At 35.4% G+C, this 6,926-nt stretch overlaps 1 pseudogene; it reads right to left on the bottom strand.

Moving 5' to 3' along the window:
• Positions 1–2,633: 2,633 nt before the first annotated feature.
• Positions 2,634–6,303, bottom strand: LOC122732221 (annotated as a pseudogene).
• Between the last annotated feature and the right edge of the window lie 623 nt (positions 6,304–6,926).

The raw sequence follows: 6,926 nt of genomic DNA, 5'->3' as shown, positions 1-6,926 counted from the left end.
TACTCAGTTTAATCAACAAAACCAGAAGTAGGTCAATGAAATGTATATTACTGTATACTACACTTTTTGTTTGATTAGTAGGGTTTTATTAATTGATAGCTGTATCTTAAACATATTGGGTTCTCCTGATTTTATTCTCAGCTAATCAAGAAATTGGGATATTAGCATCCTTATTATTCCTTTATATTTTATTTATTGGTGTCTTGATTCTTCCTAGCCTTTTCATGATAACTTTTCTATGGGAGAAAACACTTTTGAAAAGCTTTATCTAATTTTCCATGTAGAGTTGTATTGGGATTGGCTCTTTCATTTCAAATAATTTCATATGACTTAAGCATGAAGTTATTTTTCTTTGAAAATGCCCACAATTTATTTTTCCTTGGGCACCAAACATTTTTACCAACAAATGCATAGGTCTTGTTTATTAGGATGTCACCACCTTACTTTTTATTAAACTCTTTGATTAAAGCAGTAGAGAGAACTGATGTATGTACAAAATGATTTCTAATAGTTTCCCCCATATTTTTTTTCAGTTTTTCTATCGCCTCATATGCCACCATGCAAATTTATTCCATCAAACAGTACTTCAAGCTAGCTTTATTCTTAGAATATTATTGCACCAATTTACTCTACTATGGAATCATACTTTTGATATAATATGAATCTAGATTTAACAAAATGAGGGAAAGAATTAAAGAATTCATAGTGCATTATCTCCAACATATAAATGATATTTTATATTGCAAAACAAGTTACTAGTTTGAGGCTTTGAACTCATTGTATATTTATCTTCATTCATTTATTAACTCTACAATTCAACTAATCCCTTGGACACTGCATTGCATATGCCAATGCCAAATATACTATTCTCTCATCATTGCTAGATAATCAATGAGTATTATATCAAAACCAAGAACAACATAACTTCAGTTATCAAATTGGCTTGAATAATGATCATTTAAAACATTAGTATATCATAACAGTGATACTTATATAACTTAACTTGGAGACAGTGGGGTAAAGTTGAATGACTACTGGATTTTGAATGAGAGGTTGGGGGTTAAAATCTCTCCTATATTTCTAATTATTTCTATGAGCCTGGCAAGTAATTTACTGATCACTTGTCTCAGTTTCTTCCTCTGTAAAATAAGTTGACTTAAAAAGGCTAACCTAACATCCTTTCTGGCTTTAAGTTGTTCATACTATGAACTTTATTTAAATTTCCAAAACAAATATTGATCTGCCTAGCATCTAATTTAATGATCTATTTTGTTTTGTTGTTGTTGTTGTTGTTCTTTGTTTGTTTGTTTGTTTGTTCCCAGTTCTCTATGGCTTCTTTTGGTAAGGAAGAAAGCTATTTTTCACATCTCTCCCTCTCTACTGTTCTCTAGATTGTCAGTCACCACCAAATGTTGCTGACCAATAATACTTTCTCTAACAAAGCTTCTTACTTCTTATATCTTATTATTAAATGAAATAATATGTATAAAGTTTGTAGCAATCATCAAAGCATTATGTAAATATGGTATTTTAAATGTATACTTTTGACATATATTATTCTTATTCTTTTTTCTTCTTATGCCCATCTTCATCCACTTCCTGTGCTCTTCTTCCTTTCATATCTATGCCCTAAATAGACTTTGATGATGTAACTAGATTTTCTGGAGCTTTGGGTGGGGCAACAGACTTCTTTGGGTAAAGAAAAAACTGATGATATGATATCAAGAATGTGAACAAGTTTAATTGTATATTTATGCCAACTTTCAGTTTGAGTAAATGTGAATATTTCTAGTTTAGTGTCAATCTAGATATTTGTCTATTAAGTTTACACTAGTTAACATTTATTTATTGTTTATTCATAGATTTTACTCTGGGATATTCAGTGGTAGCACAACCTCAGGATACATGCTGGTGGCTATGTGACTTCTGAGAAGCCTTGGAAAGTGTACATCTTTAAATGAAAATGATGACTGGCATGTAAATACATTTACACAATATTGTGAAAGCAAGGAATCTAGCATAATGTTGACGTATCACGCAGCATGCCACAACACACTCAATTTGGGATTGCATAAAAATCTTTTCTGATTTTGTTTTTCCTACCATTCAAGCTTTAACTTAGAGCAACATGGAATTACTAGTAGAAAATCATACTTTGGAGAACTAGGATTTCTTTCTTTTCTTTTGTTTTTCTTAGATAACTGAGTTTATTATTCAATGCCCAATAGCACTCACTTGCCATTTCTGAAGAGCTAGAGTTTTCAAGAAAGTTAGTTGACCCACAGCCCCAGCAGTCCTCTTCTTCCATAGGGGAATCTCTTTTGGAAATGCCTAGAATTTCTTCATATCTCATGCTTGATTTTCTTCAAAACATTAATTCACAAACTATGGCAATCAGGCAAGATGTCAATGAGAATCCCACAGTATGGCATATAAACAACTCAACATCATGTTGAATTCATGACTGTTGGTAGCAAAACCAAAATGCCACAGAAATGATGCTAACTACACCAATTTTTTGGTTCCTTTTTCTCTGTCAACTGAAGCCCTTTTGTGGCTACTTCTCCTTTGGTACCTCTGACATTCAACTATGATTCTGAAGTAATGAGGCAGATTAAAAGAAAACTACTTTTTTAGTGAGAGTCTGAACTGTCATTCAATTTAGATTTCTTCTTCCTCTTCCTTTTCCTCTTCTTCTTCTTCATCTCCCCCTTCTCCTCCTCCTCCTTCTTTTTCCTCTTCTTATGTTTCTCCTTTTACTTTCTCTTATGCTTCTCCTTTTTCTTTTTCTTATGCTTCTCCTTACATTCTGAAGAGGTGTCTTCATCTGACATATAATCCTCTAGTAGCTTCTCTGACTGTTGTATCCTCACCTTTTTCATAACACTAATTCTCCCTTATGATATCATAAATGGGATCTTCATGTGATACTCTGAACTGTTGCAATTTCTGATTGCATTCTTTGTTACCTGTTCTGTGTCCATACTGCTTACAGCACCAGTATTGCATAACCTTGACTTCTTTTCCCAGGAGCATGCAGAGTCATTTAGTTGAAGCATGAGCGAGAAATTCTCTGGCATGTTCATTGCCCAGTACATCTGGTATACAGTCTTCTGGCTTGGTTTCATCTTCCTTGGTAAGTCCAGGAGGAGGTTTTTCATAAAAGGACTCAAGCTGCTGCAGCCACTGCCGCTACTTCGCATCCCACAGAAGCCAATTCTGCTCATGGTGCCACTGTTGCTAGAGGGGCAGAGGCATTGCTGGGACTCCCAATGCTGGAGAGACCTAAGATTTCTAAGAAACTAGTCTAAATCAATCTTTCTAAATCAATCAAATAAACAATCAATCAACCAGCATTTAAATGGCCATAATGTTATTGAAAAATCTTCTAGTGTTCTGCGTTCCCCCCCCCCCATGGGGTAATGAAGGTTAAGTGACTTGCCTAGGGTCACACAGCTCATAAGTATCAAGTGTTTGAGGCTGCATTTGAACTCAGGACCTCTTAAATCCAGGGCCAGTGCTTTATCCATGGTGCCACCTAGCTGACCCTGTGCTTTTTTCAAAGGAACTCTTGTCAAATACAAACTCCCGTTACTTCTGTGATCTTGGTCAAATCGCTTATCCTCTCTGGGTCTTTTTCCTTATCTGTAACAGTGGAAAGGGGTTTAACTAGATGGCCTCTGTTTCAAGTCTGTTTCAGTATTGCAAAACATCACACTTTACATTGTTTGGGATACAAATTATAATATAAAGCATCGCCATTTTAAAATAGAATCAAAATGAAATCCAAATAATGGCAACATTAAGAATTAATGTGCTAAAAATTAAAATCACTAAAATATGGCTATTAATTCGCTAAATTCCTTTAGGGAAGGGATCACATCCTATTTGTCTTTGTAACTCCCCCAGTATCTAATACAATGCCTTTCATGAAACTTGTTTTTCTTTCTCCTTTTCCTTCCCCTCCTCCTCCTCTTCCTCCTCCTCCTGCTGCTGCTTCTTTTAAATAAAAGGAGGTTAAAGTACTCCTACTAGATCCCTTTGTTGTTATTCAGTCATTTCAGTCATGTATTAATCTTTGTAACCCCATTAGGGGTCTTATTCTTGACAAAGATACTGAAATGGTTTGTCATTTCCTTCTCCATCTCATTTTGAAGATGAGAGAACTGAGGGCAACAAAGGTCAGTGACTTTCTCAGGGTCATAAAGCTAGTAAATGTCAGTTATCAGATTTGAACTCAGGAAGATGAATTTTCTTAAATTCAGGTCTGGTACTCTATCCACTGCTCTACCTATCTGTTCACTAGGCCTATACTCCAAGGAAATAAAAGAAAGAGAAAAAAACATCCTTAAGGTAAGAATATATTTCTAGCAGCTTGCCTCTGGGGTGTGTGTGTGTGTGTGTGTGTGTGTGTGTGTGTGTGTGTGTGTGTGTGTGTGTGTATGTAACAAAGAATTGTAAACTAAAAGTGTACCTATCAATTCTGGAATAGTGAACACAACATTGGCACATGAATGTAAGAGAATACTATTTTGTTTTAAGAAAAGAAAAAAAAATGTTAGTTTCATAGTATCCTGAATATATGGACTGAAGCAGAGTGAAGAAAGTTGAACAAGGAGAACAATTTATACTTTAACTCCAACATTGTAAAAATGACAAATTTTGAAAGACTTAAGAAATCTAATCCATAAAAAGGTCAATCATGATTCTAGAAAATTAGTGGTGAAGAATTCTATCCACTTCTGAATCAAAAGTATGTGTGTGTGTGTATATATAATACACAAACACACAATATATACATACATATGCATATGCCATATATAGTAAACATATATAAATATATTAATTATACATATATATAAAATTTTCATCATTTCAGGAAAAAATTCTCAAATTAAATCAAAATATTTAAAATAATATTAATTGAAACTCACTGCTTTTGAAATTTACCTCATAAGTATATAATTATAAATATGAATATCTTATAAATAATGGGGTATTTCAGAGGCAATTTATCTGGCTCTGAGAAATATCCATCGCATAGTCAAATTGACTGAGTGAGAAAAAACAATAAAACATCAATCCCCACTGCACCTTTTACACAGCAATCTATAAAATTCATCAAACCAAATTCTGATGGAGAACTGAAGAAAAACAGATTGAGTCACTTTTCAAGAAAGTGAAGAGCTCAGGCTTCAGCACAGTGAACAGACCTTGCCCTAGGTCACAACAATTTGGAAGCACAAAATTCGTGCAGGCTCCCATCTGGAATTATAAAAGCAGCAGAAGGACATAAAAGGACAGAAGCTCAGAACAGTAACAATGCCCCACCCCCTCCATCACCAACTGTATAGAACCCAATACTAACATAAAATCAAAATTCAAGAAACAGGCTCAGAAATGAGCAGAAAAAGAACACCAGTATTATGATATATTTTGGCAAAAGGAAAGTTCAAGACACAAGAAGAGAATGACTTGTGAGCATTTATCACAAAAACTCAATGAAAAATACACATTAGAAACAAATTAAACAAGAATTCCTATGGTATTTAAAGCAAGATTTTTTTTTTAATTTTTAAAGGAGGGCTAAAATAACTTTGAAAAGAAATTGAGAGGGGCAGATAGGTGGCTCAGTGGATATAGCACTGGCCCTGGATTAACACTTACTAGCTGTGTGACCCTGGGCAAGTCACTTCACCCTAATTGCCTCACTAAAAAAAAAAAAGAAAAGAAAAAAAAAGAAATTGAGAGTGATTAAGGGAAAATGGGATAAGAAGCAAAAACTGGATAAGGAAAAAAAAAACCTGAAAAAAAAAAAGCCCTTACAGAAAAAAAATACTACTTGATAAATAGAATTGGCCAAACAGAGGCTATGAGATATTAAGAAATAATGAAATAATTCCCAGTGCATGAAAGCAGAGTAAGGTAGGAACTGCCTAGAATCCTGATAAAATCCCCTCCAAACAATTTGAAAACCACCTAAGAACTAATTTAGGAGTTGAGGAAAAGCTAACTATCACAAAAGGAAAGGACTGCCTCATTGGAGTTAGAGGGGAGCAAGGTCATGTAGCAGTAGCTGCATGCCATATAACAGAGGGCCTCTAAGCTTTGGGACAATCCACCAGCCCTCCTGAAAATGAACAACTCAGGTGTTAAGCCCAGTAATTTCAGCACAGCAAAGCCCACCTCCAGCAAGGCACCACTGAGTCCTCCCTCTGATTGTTGACCAGTATCTAAACCCTAGGTCAGTCAGCAGTTGGACCCCAACTTTTGGGCTAACAAGCCATGAGATCCTACCTCCATGGCAACCTAGAAGCAAGGCTCAATCCCAAGGGAAGTTTAGCAGCCAAATCCAACACAAAGGTGGGAAGCTCCCCACCCCACCCCAAGCACAAGCCAGCAGAGAGGTTCTTCCCTTTGATACAAACCAGAAGCTAGGCCCTAAAGTTCACTGGAAGCCAGCAACAGGGTCTGAGCCCCAGAACAAGAAGATTGGGACAGAGTAGGAGCAGAGTCTAATGGACACATAAAAATACAAAGTGACAATTGTGTGGTGGGGTGAGCAACCCCCCTATCCCCCAAAAAATGAAATTGAGTATAGAAAGTTATTATGGTGACAGGGAGGATAAAGGCACAAATTTAGAAGAGGACAACATTGTCAAAATGGCTACATCTGAAGCCTATAAGAAAAAAAACATATAAATTGGTTTCAGGACCCAAAAACAACTCCTGGAAGACCTTAAAAAGTTTAAAAGGTTTTTTGGGGTTTGTTTGCTTGTTTTTGCTTTTTTTAAAGTACATTAAAGAAGTATAAGAAAAATTGGGAAAAGAAACAACAGCAATGCAAGAGAATCCTGGGGGGGGGGGGGAGACAATGACTTGATAAAAGAACAATTAAAAAATGGGGGGAAAACATACAAAAATTA

This window comes from Dromiciops gliroides, chromosome 6, assembly GCF_019393635.1.
Source record: "Dromiciops gliroides isolate mDroGli1 chromosome 6, mDroGli1.pri, whole genome shotgun sequence".
In the NCBI taxonomy this organism is placed as follows: Eukaryota; Metazoa; Chordata; class Mammalia; order Microbiotheria; family Microbiotheriidae; genus Dromiciops; species Dromiciops gliroides.
The sequence above is the reverse complement of the archived record's forward strand: the minus strand, read 5'-3'. Positions and strand labels throughout refer to the sequence as shown.